The sequence below is a fragment of the Vulpes lagopus genome, chromosome X (assembly GCF_018345385.1).
Source record: "Vulpes lagopus strain Blue_001 chromosome X, ASM1834538v1, whole genome shotgun sequence".
In the NCBI taxonomy this organism is placed as follows: domain Eukaryota; kingdom Metazoa; phylum Chordata; class Mammalia; order Carnivora; family Canidae; genus Vulpes; species Vulpes lagopus.
In genome coordinates this window covers 61,536,029-61,550,758 of record NC_054848.1, presented here as the reverse complement: position 1 = coordinate 61,550,758, position 14,730 = coordinate 61,536,029, and positions in this window count along the sequence as shown.

The following is a 14,730-nucleotide window of genomic DNA, read 5'->3' as shown; positions in this document are numbered from 1 at the left end:
AGATCTCTGACAGACCTTATCTTGCCCTTTCATTTGGGATAAATTCCTCCATTTTGGCATTTTGTGTAAGCCTCTACCTTCTTCTCTGAGTTAGAAATGCCTTTATGTCTACTGCTACTGAAGGGAGTGGCCTTATTAAGATGTCATTTAGTGACTAGGGCCCAGTACTCTAGTGAGTGTCTCTAGTGTGCTGCATGCACTATGATATTGAGTTTTGGCTACTCTATGCTTTGATCCAGTAATCTGCAGAGGTTCTCCTTGCCTATTGTGGGCACTGTTTTGTCCCTGGCCTGAATATGGTGAATTTTAACTAGGTGTGCTCTGGTCTGATTGTGAAATGAGACTTGACTCCACCTCCACTATAACCTTCACCTGCAAAACTCTCTGGGAGACCTGGTGTCTCCTAGAAGAGAATGGTCTTCTGGGGGAATGGCCTGATGTCATGGTACTCAGGGAAGCTTGACTGAGAAGGGAAGTCTGGACAGAGTACAGGGGTTAATACTTTGCATAAGCAAGTGAGGCAGCCAGTGTTCCTGCTACCCTGTTTATGAGAGGTGTCTCTGTGTATGATAAAGTGCGGGGGAGGGAAATAGGGCCCATAGGCATCTTCTGTTTCTGGAGAGGTATCTTCCCGAATGCTGCATATTTTTTTCTCAGATATGTATATTGTTTAATTTTGTCTGATTTATTTAACAGATATTGCATTATTAGTTTCAGGGGTGGAATTCAGTGATTCATCAGTTGCATGTAACACCCAGTTCTCATTACATCAAATGCACTCCTTAATGCCCATCACTCAATAATTCAATCCTCCCACCCACCTCTCCCCCACCAACACTCGGTTTATTTGCTATAGTTAATAGTCTCCTATGGTTTACCTCCCTCTTTGTTTTTCTTATTTAATTTCTCCTTCCCTTCACTGTGTTCATTTCCTTTGTTTCTTAAATTCCATATATGAGTGGAATCACATGGTATTTATCTTTCTCAGAATTATTTTATTTAGAATTATTTTATAGTACCTTCTAGTTCCATCCATGCCATTGCAAATGACAATACTTCACTATTTATCATGCCTGGTGGGATGAGCACTGGGTGTTACGCCAAATGTTGGCAAATTGAACTCCAATAGAAAATTTTAAAAAATAAAGAATCTCCATAATGTTTTTCAGAATGGCTGCACTAGTTTTCATTCCAACCAAACATGTAAGAGGGTTCCCCTTTCTCTGCATCCTAGACAATATCTGTTGTTTTTTAGTTGTTAATTTTAGCCTTTCTGACTGGTGCGAAATGGTATCACATTGTGGTTCTGATTTGTATTGCCCTAATGCTGAGAGATGTTGAGAATTTTTTCATGTGTCTGTTAGCCATATGTATGTCTTCTTTGAAGAAATGTCTGTTCATATCTTCTGACCATTTCTTTTTTAAAAAGATTTTTATTTGTTTATTCATGAGAGACACAGAGAGGCAGAGACAGAGAGAGAAGCAGGCTTAATGCAGGGAGCCCGATGCAGGATTTTATCCTGGGACTCTGGGATCATGACCTTTGCCTAAGGCAGACACTCCGCTGTCGAGCCACCCAGACATTCCTTCTGGCCATTTCTTGACTGGATTATTTGTTTGTGGGGGTGTTGAGCTTGATAAATTCTTTATACATTTTGGATACTAGCCCTTTATCTGATATGTCATTGGTGAATATCTTATCCCATTCTTTTAGTTTTGTTGACTGTTTCCTTTGCTGTGCAAAAGCTTTTAATTCTGATGAAGTCCTAATAGTTCATTTTTTTGCTTTTGTTTCCCTGCCTTTGGAGATGTGTCTAATAAGAAGTTGCTGTGATTGAGATCAAAGAGGTTGTTGCATGTGTTCTCCTCTCCAATTTTGAAGGATCCCTGTCTCACATTTAGGTCTTTCATCCATTTTGAATTTATTTTTGTGTATGTGTTAGAAAGTGGTCCAGTTTCATGCTTCTGCATAAGGCTGTCCAATCTTCCCAGCCCCATTTGTTGAAGACACTATTTTTTTCCCCATTGGATATTCTTTCCTGCTTTGTCAAAGATTAGTTGACCATGGTGTTGAGAGTCCATTGATGGGTTTTCTATTCTGTTCCATTGATCAATGAGTCTGCTTTTCTGTGAGTACCATACTGCTTTGATGATTATAGGTTTGTAATATGGCTCGAGGTCTAGAATTGTAGTGCCTCCAGCTTTGGTTTTCTTTTTCAACATTACTCTGGCTATTCATGGTCTTTTCGGGTTCCATACAAATTTTATAATTGTTTTTTTCTAACTCTGAAAAATGTTGTTGGCATGTTGATAGGGATTGCATTAAACGTGTGGTTAGATTGCTCTGGGTAGCATTGATATTTTGACAATATATGTTCTTCCAATTCTTGAGCATGGAAGATTTTTCCATTTCTTTGTATCTTCCTCAATTTCTTGCATAAATATTCTATACTTTTCAGAGTACAGACCTGTTACCTCTTTGGTCTGGGTTATTCCTAGGTATCTTATACGTTTTGTGCAGTTGTGAACAGTATCAATTCCTTGATTTCTCTTTCTGCTGCTTCATTGTTGGTGTATAGAAATGCAACAGACTTCTGCATGTAGATTTTACATCCTTTGGCTTTGTTGAATTCCTGTATTAATTCTAGGAAGTTTTTGGTGGTCTTCAGGTTTTCTGCAGAGAGCATCATGTTATTTGTGAAGAGTAAAGTTTGACTTCTTTACTGATTGAGATGCCTTTTATTTTGTTGTTGTCTGAATCCTGAAGCTAGGACTTCAAGTACTATGTTGAACAATGGTAGTGAGAGTGGTCATCACTCTCATGTACCTGATCTTAGAGGAAGAACTCTCAATGTTTCCCCATTGAGAATATTCCCCAGGGGTCTCTTGTATATGGCTTTTATAATGTTGATGTATGTTTCCTTTATCACTACATTTGGAGGGTTTTTATCAAGAAAGGATGCTGTATTTTTTCAAATGCCTTTTCTGCATTTATTGAGAGGATCATATGTTTCTTAGACTTTGCTATTAATGCACTGTATCATGTTGATTGATTTACAGATGTAGAACCACCCTTACAGCCCAAGAATGAATCCTACTAAGTCATGATAAATAACCTTTTAATGTACTGTAGGAACCTATTAACTAGTATTTTGGTGACAACTTTTACATCCATATTCATCAGGGATTTTGGTCTGTAATTCTCCCTTTTACTGGGATCTGTCTGGTTTTGAGATCAAGGTAATGCTGGCCTCATAGAATGAGTTTGGAAAATTTCCTTCCTTTTCTATTTTTTGGAACAGTTTCAGAATCTGTATTAACTCTTCCATATCTGTTTGGTAGTATTCCCCTGGGAAGCGATCTGGCCCTGCACTCTTCTTTGTTGGGAGATTTCATTACTGCTTCAATGTCTTTGCTGGTTTTCGATCTGTTCAGGTTTTCTATTTCTTCATGTTTCAATTTTGGTGGTTTACATGTTTCCTTTTTTGTATATTTTTTATTGGAGTTTTATTTGCCAACATATAGTGTAACACCCAGTGCTCATCCTGTCAAGTGCCCCCTCAGTGCCTGTCACCCAGTCACACCATCCCCCCGACAACTTCCCCTTCCACTACCCCTTGCTTATTTCCCAGAGTTAGGAGTCCCTCATGTTCTGTCACCCTCTCTGTTATTTCCCACTCATTTTCTCTCCTTTCCCTTTTAATCCTTTTCACTACTTTTTATATTCCCCGAATAAATGAAACCATATAATGTTTGTCCTTCTAGGATTGACTTATTTCACTCAGCATAACACCCTCCAGTTCCATCCACGTTGAAGCAAATGGTGGGTATTTGTCATTTCTAATGGCTGAGTAATATTCCATTGTATATATAGACCACATCTTCTTTATCCATTAATCTTTCAGTGGACACCAAGCCTCCTTCCACAGTTCAGCTATTGTGGACATTGCTGCTATAAACATTGGGGTGCAGGTGTCTCGATTTTTCACTGCATCTGTATCTTTGGGGTAAATCACCAGCAGTGCAATTGCTGGGTCATAGGGTAGCTCTATTTTTAACACTTTGAGGAACCTCCACAGAGTTTTTCAGAGTGGCTGTACCTTTTCACATTCCCAACAGTGCAAGAGGGTTCCCCTTTCTCCACATCCTCTCCAACATTTGTTGTTTCCTGTCTTGCTAATTTTCACCATTCTCATTGCTGTGAGGTGGTATGTTTCTAGGAATTCATCCATTTCTTCCAGATTGCATAATTTGTTGGCATATAATTGCTTATAATACTCTCTTATAGCTGTGTGTATTTCTTTGGTGTTAGTTGTGATCTCTCCTTTTTCATTCATGATTTTATTAATTGGGTCCTTTCTCTTTATTTTTCGGTGAGTCTGCCTAGGGTTTTATCAATCTTGTTAATTCTTTCAAAGAAGCAGCTCCTAGTTTCGTTGATATGTTCTACTTTTTGTGATTTCTATATCATTCATTTCTAATCTTTATTATCTCCCTTCTACTGCTTATTTTAGCATTTATTAAGTTTACTTTTTTTCTAGCTCCTTTAGGTTAAAGTTTGGTTCTTTATTTGAAACTTTTCTTGATTCTTGAGAGACACCTGTACTATATATACTTCCCTCTTAGGACGACCTTTGCTGCATTCCAAAAGTTTTGGACTTTCATGTCTTCATTTTCATTTGCTGCCATGTTTTTTTTTTAATTCTTAAATTTTATGGTTGACCCATTCCTTCCTTAGTAGGATAAAGTTTAAGTTCTATGTATTTGTGGTCCTCTCAAATTTTTTGTAGTGGTTGACTTCAAGTTTCATAGGATTGAGGTCTGAAAATATGCATGATATGATCTCAATCTTTTTGTACTGTTTGAGACATGATTATGACCCAGTATGTGATCTATTCTGGAGAATGTCTCTGTGCACTTGAAAAGAATGTGTATTCTGCTGCTTTAGGATGAAATGCTCTTTATATATTTGATATAAGTCAATCCGGTCCAGTGTGTCTTTCAAAGCCTTTACTTCCTTGTTCACCTTCTGCTTAGATGATCTGTCCATTGCTGTTAAAGGGTAGTTAAAGCCCCCCATTCTTATTTATTATTACCAGTGAATTTCTTTAATTTTGTTATGTATTTAAACATTTGACAGCTCTCTTTCTTGGGGAAAATATATGAATATTTATAATAGTAAATTATATTATATTGTATATTACAATATATATTTATATCGTATATTTCTCTCTATATATATATTATCTCTCTCTCTCTCTCTCTCTCTCTATATATATATATATATATATATATATATATATATATATACATATTTAAAGTTGTTAGGTCTTGGCTAGGTCCCTTTATTATGATATATTGTCCTTCTTCATCTTTTATTACACTCTTGTTTCAAAATCCAATTTGTCTGACACAAGGTTTGTCTTGGAACCTCTTTATCTCTCTTTTTTATTCTGAATGACAGCCTTGCTGGAGAAGGTATTCTTGGCTGCATAATTTTCTCATTTAGCATATAGAATATAGGGATCTCTGGGTGGCGCAGGGGTTTGGCGCCTGCCTTTGGCCCAGGGCGCGATCCTGGAGACCCGGGATCGAGTCCCACATTGGGCTACCAGTGCATGGAGCCTGCTTCTCCCTCTGCCTGTGTCTCTGCCTCTCTCTCTCTCTGTGACTATCATAAAAAAAAGTAGCATATAGAATATACCATGCCAGTCCTTTCTAATCTGACAGATCTCTGTGGACAGATGTACTCCCAGTATAAAGTGTCTACTCTTGTAGGTTAAGGACATCTTCTCCAGAGCTGCTTTCAGGATTTTCTCATTATCTTTGTAATTTGCAAATTTCACTCTAACATTTTGAGGCGTTGATTTATTTTTTTGTTGACATTGAGGGGATTTCTCAGTGCCTCCTGGTCTTGAATGACTGTTTATTTCCCATTATTAGGAAAGTGCTCAGCTTTAATTTGTTTAAGTAAGCCTTCTGCCCCTTTTACTCACTCTTCTTCTTTAGGGACTCTTATAATAATGATATTATTTTTGCTTTAATAAATTGCTGAGGGGGAAGCACGGGTGGCTCAATGGTTTAGTGCCTGCCTTTGGCCCAGGGCCTGATCCTGGAGACTCGGGATCAAGTCCCACATCAGGCTCCCTGCATGGAGCCTGCTTCTCCCTCTGCCTGTGTCTCCAAGTCTCTCTCTATCTCTCTCTCTGACTCTCATAAATAAATAAAATATTTTAAAAAATAAATTGCCGAGTTCTTTAAGTCTGTCTTTGTGATCTAAGTTTTCTATCCGTCTTCTTTCCAGCTTTCTTATTTTTCATTTTTTTCATCTATATCATTGATTTGTTCTTCTCCTTCATTCACGCTCATTTTTATGACCTCTACTTGGGACGTCCGCTCTGTAACAGCATTTTTAATCTCAGACTGATTAGATTTTAGTTCTTTTCTCTCTACAGTAAGGGATTGTGTACTATCTTCTATGCTTTTTTTAAAGCCCAGCTAGTGTAATAATTGTTTTAAATTCTAATTCAAACACCTTACTTGTGTCTGTATTGATTAAATCCTTGGCTGTGAGGGCTACATCCTATTCTTTCTTCTAGACTGAAATTCTCTATCTAGGCATTTTGTTAAGAAAAGAAGAAAAAAATAATAATAACAGGAGCAACATGAAAAATACAAAAAAAAAAAAAAACCAAAAGAAAGGAGGGAAGAAAGAAAGAAGGAAAGAGGGCAGCCTAGGTGGCTCAGCAGTTTAGTGCTGCCTTTAGCTCAGGGTGTAATCCTGGAGATGCAGGAATGAGTCCCACATCGGTCTCCCTGCATGGTGCCTGCTTCTCCCTCTGCCTGTGTCTCTGCCTCTGTGTGTGTGTGTGTGTGTGTTTATCATGAATAAGTAAATAAAATCTTAAAAAAAGAAAAAAGTAAAGAAAGAAGACAAGACCCTCATGTGTTTTGGTTTAATTGCAAAAAGAAATTAGATCCCAAAATAAGAAACATGGGGGGAGATGAGAAGATGACGGAGGAGTTGGGTCCTCAACTCACCTGGCCACACCAACTTACCTAGATTACTTTCAAGCTATACTGAAAACCTATGAATAAAACCCGAGATTTAAAGAAAGGACAACTGGAACACTACAGAAAGAAGGGTTTTCAGACCTAACAAGAATCATCTAGGGTAAAATTTACTTAGGTCATGGTTGATATTCTTAATGCAGCCCGCTCATACATGCACACTGCACTGAGCAAAATGACTAGAAAGAAGAACTCACCACAAAAGAAGGAATCAGACAGTATTCTCTCCCAGAGTTACAGAATTTGGGTTAAAATTCAATGTCAGAAAGCCAATTCAGAAGCACAATTATAAACCTACTGGTGACGCTGGAAAAAAGCATAAAGGAATGAAGAGACTTCATGACCGCGGAATTTAGATCTAATCAGGTCAAAATTAAAAATCAATTAAATGAGTTGCAATCCAAACTGGAGGTCTGAACAATGAGGGTTAATGAGGTAGAAGAACGAGTGAGTAGCATAGAATACAAATTGATGGCAAGGAAGGAAGCTGAGGAAAAAAGAGAAAAACAAGTAAAAGACCATGAGGAAAGGCTACAGAAAACAAATGACAGCCTCAGAAGGAAAAAAAAATCTATGTTTAATTGGGGGTTCCAGAGAACACCGAGAGGGCCAGAGGGCCAGAAAGCATATTTGAACAAATCATAATTGGGAAAGTCCCTAATTTGGGGAGAGAAACAGGAATTCAGTTCTAGGAGAGAGAGAGGTCCCCTCCAAATCAATAAATGCCATTCAACACCTCGACATTTAATACTGAAACTTGTAAATTCCAAAGATAAAGAGACAATTCATAAATTGTCAGTGAGAGACAAGAGATTCTTAACTTATATGAGGAGAAGTATTAGATTAAGAACAGGCCTCTCCACAAAGACCTGGCAGGCCAGACAGGGCTGACAGGATATAATCAGGGTCTTAAATGAGAAGAAAATGCAGCCAAGAATACTTTATCCAGCAGGGTCTAATTCAGATTAGAAGGAGAGAAAAAGCTTCCAAGATAGGCAGAAACTGAAAGAATATGTGACCACCAAACCAGCTCCACAAGAAATATTAAGGGGGATGCTGTAAAAGAAAGCGGATGCCCAAAGAAATAAAGCGCAAAAACAGAGACTGAATAGGTATTATGATGACCCTAAATTCATATCTTTCAATAGTAACTCTGAATGTGAAAGGACTAAATGATCCCATCAAAAGACGCAGGGATCCAGGGTGGATAAAAAAGCAAGACCCATCTATTTGCTGTCTACAAGAGACTCATTTGAGACCTATGAACACCTCCAGCTTGAAAATGAAAGGTTGGAGAACAATTTACCAATCAAATGGTCCGCAAAAGAAAGCAGTAGCCATCCTCATATCAGATAAATTAAAGTTCATGCCAAAGACTGTAGTAAGAGATCAAGAGGGACACTATATCATACAAAAAGGGTCTATGCAACAGGAAGACCTAAAATCATGAATATTTAAGCCCCTAATGTGGGAACTTCCAAGTATATCAATCAATTACTATCCAAAGTAAAGACATACTTAGATAATAATACACGTATACTGGGAGACTTCAACACGGCACAAGATTTAGAAGATTATTCACCATGACCAAGTGGGATTTATCTGCGGGATACAAAGCTGATTCAGCACTCATAAAACAATCAACGTGATAGATATCAACAAGAGAAAAAACAAGAACCGCATGATCCTCTCAATAGATGTAGAGAAAGCATTTGACAAAATACAGCATCCATTCCTGATCAAAATTCTTCTGAGTACGGATAGAGGAAACATTCCTCAGCATCTTAAAAGCCTCCTATGAAATGCCCACAGCAAATATTCTCAATGAGGAAATGGTGAGAGCCTTTCCGCTAAGATCAGGAACAAGACAGGGATGTCCACTATCACCACTACTCTACAACATAGTACTAGAAGTCCTAGCCTCAGCAATCAGACAAAAACAAGAAATAAAAGACATTCAAATTGGCAAAGAAGAAATCAAAATCTCCCTTTTTGCAGATGAAATGATACTGTACATAGAAAACCCGCATGTCTCCATCCCAAGATTGCTAGAACTCATACAGCAATTTGGCAGTGTGGCAGGACACAAAATCAATGCCCAGAAATCAGTAGCATTTCTATACACTGAAAGGAGACTGAATAAAGAGAAATTAAGGGGTCAATCACATTTACAATTATTCCCCAGAGCATAAGATATCTAGGAATATAGCTAACCAAAGAGGTAAAGGATCTATACCCTAAAAACTACAGAACACTTCGGAAAGAATTTGAGGAAGATACAAAGAGATGGAAAAATATTCCATGCTCATGCAGTGGAAGAATTAATATTGTGAAAATGTCAATGCTACCCAGGGCTATTTGCACATTTTATCCAATCCCTATCAAAATACCATGGACTCTCTTCAGAGAGTTGGAACAAATCATCTTAAGATTTGTGTGGAATCAGAAAAGACCCAAAATAGCCAGGGGAATATTGAAAAAGAAAACCATAGCTGGTGGCATCACAATGCCGGATTTCAAGCTGTACTAAAAAGCTGTGATTATCAAGAGAGTGTGGTACTGGCACAAAAACAGATACATAGATCAATGGAACAGAATAGAGAATCCAGAAATGGGCCCTCAACTCTTTGGTCAACTAATATTCGACAAAGCAGGAAGACTATCCACTGGAAAAAGGACAGTCTCTTCATTAAATGGTGCTGGGAAAATTGGACAGCCATATGCTGAAGAATGAAACTACACCATTCTCTTACACCATCCACAAAGATAAACTAAAAATGGATGAGAGACCTAATTCTGAGACAAGAATCCATCAAAATCCTAGAGAACAGAGGCCACACCCTTTCTGAGCTTGGCCACAGCAACTTCTTGCAAGATACATCTATGAAGGCAAGGGAAACAAAAGCAAAAATGAACTATTGGGACTTAATCAAGATCAAACGCTTCTTCACAGCAAAAGAAACAGTCAACAATACTAAAATACAACCTATAGAATGGGAGAAGATATTTGCAAATGACATATCAGACAAAAGCTAGTATCCAAGATATATAAAGAACTTATTAAACTCTACAGCAAAGAAACAAACAATCCAATCATGAAATGGACAAAAGACATGAACAGACATTTCACCAAAGAAGACATATACGTGGGCAACAAGCACATGGAGAAAATGCTCCGCATCACTGGCCATCAGGGAAATGCAAATCGAAACCACAGTGAGATACCACCTCACACCAGTGAGAATGGGGAACATTAACAAGACAGGAAACAACAAATGTTGGAGAGAATATGGAGAAAAGGGAACCCTCTTGCACTTTTGGTGGGAATGTGACCTGGTACAGCCACTCTGCAAAACTGTGTGCAGGTTTCTCAAAGATTTTAAAATAGAGCTATCCTACGACCCAGCACTTGCACTATTGGGGATTACCCCAAAGATACAGATGCAGTGAAAACCCGAGACACCTGCACCCCAATGTTTATAGCAGCAATGTCCACAATAGCCAAACTGTGGAAGGAGCCTCGGTGTCCATCAAAGGAAGAATGGATAAAGAATATGTAGTCTATATATACAATGGAATATTACTCAGCTATTAGAAATGATGAATACCCACCATATTCTTCAATGTCCATAGTACTGAAGGGTATTATTTTGAATGAAGTCAGTCAATCAGAGGACAAATACATGGTTTCGTTCATTCAGGGAATATAAAAAATAGCGAAGGGAATCAAAGGGGAAAGGAGAGAAAAAGAGTGGGAAATATCAGAGCGGGTGACAGATCATGAGAGACTCCTAACTCTGGGAAATGAACAAGGCGTAGTGGAAGGGGAAGTTGTTGGGTGGATGGGCTGACTGGGTGACAGGCACAGAGGGGAGCACTTGACGGGCCGAGCACTGGGTGTTATTCTATATGTTGTCAATTCAAACTTCAATAAAAAATATACAAAAAATAAGAAAGAAAGTAAAACATATATGTCTATATGTTTGTTTGTGCATGTCTTCTGTGGGAGGGGCCTTTTGCACTATTCTCAGTTGGATTTGACCAAGTGGAAATGTGCCTCCAATGGGCAGTGCATTGATCTATGTAAGCAGTTTCAGACTCCAATAGGTGATGCTATCTAGCTTCCTGAATGCTTTCATCATTTTCAGGTGGGATGAATATGGTTGCACTCTGCTCTCTAGCCCTACAGCTGAAAGTTCAGAAGCAGCACCCTTCACTAAGTTCTCACAGAAAAGCCATCAATCACTCTTATCTCCCCTTTTCCCATCACAACTCGGTTTTCACCTGGCCTGTAACCAAGTATTTTTTTATCTCCAGCACATGACTGAGTTTCAGAACTCCAAAACTTTAGGGACTCCTGAGGTGTGGACCCACAATGTTGTATTTAACTTCCAGTTTCATAGCATTGTATTTTAGAAATTGTGTGTTGTATGACTTCAATTCTTGGATTTGTTGAGGCTGGTGTGCAGTGTCATATGTGATCTATTCTAGATAACATTCCATGTGCACTTGAATATTCATTCTGTTGTTTTAGGGTGGAATGTTCTGATTATATCTGTTAAATCCATCTTTTCCAGTGTGTCATTCAAAGCCATTGTTTCTTTGATTTTCTTTAGATGATCTGCACATTTATGTATGTGAGGTGTTAAAGTTTTCTACTATTATTGTATTATTTTTGAACAGTTCTTTTATTTCTTTACTGTTTTAAGTATTTGGATACTCCTATGTTGGGTACATACATATCTAAAATTGTTATATATTCTTTGTGGAGTGTACCCTTTTAATTATAAAGTGTCTTTTTTTGTCTTTTGTTGCAGTCTTTGTTTTCAAGTCAATTTTGTGTAATATAAGTATTGCTACTGTAGCTTTCTTTTGACATCCATTATCATGACAAATGTTTCTCCATCCCCTCACTACCAACCTGTTGGTGTCTTTAAATCTAAAATGGGTCTCTTGCAGGAAGTATATACATGGTCATGCTTATTCATCAATTCCACCATCCTGTGTCTTATGATTGGTGCATTTGTCCATTTTCTTTCAAAGTATTTATTGATATATGTATTTATTGCCATTTTACTACTTGTTTTTGGTTGTTTCTGAATATTTTATCTAATCTTTTCTTTTTTTCTGTCTTTCATTTTTTTGCTGATTTCCTTTAGTGATATATTTAGATTTCTTTCTCTTTAATCTTTGCATATTTATTGGCAGTTTTTGATATATGGTTACCATTAGTTTTGTGTATAACCTCTTCTGCATATAGCAGTCTATGTTAAGTCGGTGGTCCTTTAAGTTTGAACCCATACTTTTCTCCTCTCCTCCCCAGGAAACAACAGGTTTTGGTGAGGATTTGGGGAAAAGGCACACACATGCTCTTTTGTTGCAAATGTAAACTGGTGCTGCCACTATGGAAAACAATATGGAGTTTCCTCAAATTTAAAAATACAACTAATCCATGATCCATCAATTTCACTATGATGTATTTACCTAAAGAATACAAAAATATGAATTCAAAGGGATACATGCACCCTGGTATTTTGAGCAATATTATGTATACTAGCCAAATTGTGGAAATAGCCCAACAGTCCATGGACTGATGAATGGATGAGGAAGATATGGTTTATGTATGTAATATAAACTTTTTAAAAAATTATATATTGCCATTTTCAATGCAATTGATAGAGCTATAAAATATTATGCTAAGTGAAATGAGTCAGTGAGAGAAAGACAAATATATCACTTCACTCATATGTGGAGTTTAGAAATAAAATGAACTAGCAAATGGGGTAAAAGGAGACGAGGAGGCAAACAAAGAAACAGACTCTTAATCATAGAGAAAAATGTGCTTACCAGAGGAATGGGGCTGAGAGATGAATTAAATACATTGTGGGGATTAAGTAGTGCACTTGTGATGAGCACTGGGTGTTGTATGGAAGTGTAGAATCACTATATTGTACACCTGAAATTAATATTACTGTATGTGAATATCTGGAGTTTAAATAAATACTTATAAATTTAAAAAAGTGGATCACCAAAATAAATGTAAATATCAATATTTTATTTTATTTATTTTTATTTTTTTTTTAATTTTTATTTTTTTATTTATTTATGATAGTCACAGAGAGAGAGAGAGAGGCAGAGACACAGGCAGAGGGAGAAGCGGGCTCCATGCACCGGGAGCCCGATGTGGGATTCGATCCCGGGTCTCCAGGATCGCGCCCTGGGCCAAAGGCAGGCGCCAAACCGCTGCGCCACCCAGGGATCCAATATCAATATTTTAAAGTTAAAAAACACTAACTCAGGCTAGGCAGAAGCTTAGAAATTATACACAAATGGCATGCTTCTTAGAGGAAAATCTGATAAATTGGAGTCATCAAAATATAATCTTTTGCTCTGTGAATGACCTTGTTAAGAGAAGGAAATGGCAAAATAGAAACTGAGAGAGAATAAAAAAAGAACTCTCTCTATATATAAAACATTGCATCAAAGAACTGAAGAACACAAATTCCCTTCAAGCATATATACTTATAATTATGAAATTGGATGATCTTTATGCCAGCCAAAATGTCCCAACACATTTAATAGACTCATTATCATACAAACACCTTATCCATTAAAAATAATCTCAAAATCATTAATAAAACATAACAAACCAATTAGAAAATTGGCCAAAGACATGACGAGGTATTTCACCAGAAGAAATTCGTAGGGAAAATAAGCCCTTGCAAGGGTATTCAACATCAAGAGCCATCAGGAAAATGGAAATTTAAACCACAATACGATACCACTGTATATTGTCAGTATGGCTAAAATAAAACCTAGGCACAACACCAAATATTGGGTAGGCTGGGGAAATCCGGATCCTTCATATTGCATGTAAAATGGTACAGCTACTCTGGAAATAATTTGGCAGGTTGTTACTGATAAACCAAACATGCCACTTTAATTTTCCTCAGCAATTGCATATCTGCTCATTTTTCTCACAGACATGAAGACACGATCACATATAAAGCTTGTACATGAATGTTTACAGCAGCTTTATTCCTCGTATTTAAAATCTAGAAGCCATGGAAATGCTTTTCGGTGGGTGAATGGTTAACTGTAGTGTATCCATACTGTAGAATAGTACTCAGCTATTGGGCAGCGTGGGTGGCTCAGCGGTGTAGCGCCGCCTTCAGCCCAGGGCATGATCCTGGAGACCCGCATGGAGCCTGCTTCTTCGTCTGCCTGTCTCTGCCTCTCTCTGTATGTGTGTCTCTCGTGAATAAATAAATAAAATTTAAAAAAATGTTTAAAAGAATAGTACTCAGCTATAAAAAATAAGGAATTATTTACTTACCCATCTTCTTAGATCAATATTCAGACAATTATGTTAGTGAAGAAAGCCATACCAAAAGGATTGCGTGAGTCTATCTATGCAACATTCTTGTACTGATATAATGATAGTGATGGAGATAATAGTGGATTCCAGGGTTTAAGCAGGGGCTGCATGGAGAAGGGAAAAGAATGGCAAGAAGAGGGATAACATGAGAGATTCAAGTTATGGTGGATCTGTTCTGTATCTTCACTGAGTCAATGCTGATATATAGGTTTTGATATTGTACTCTAGTTTTGTAAGATGTTACCATTGGGAAGGAACCATGCAAAGGGGACATGGGATTT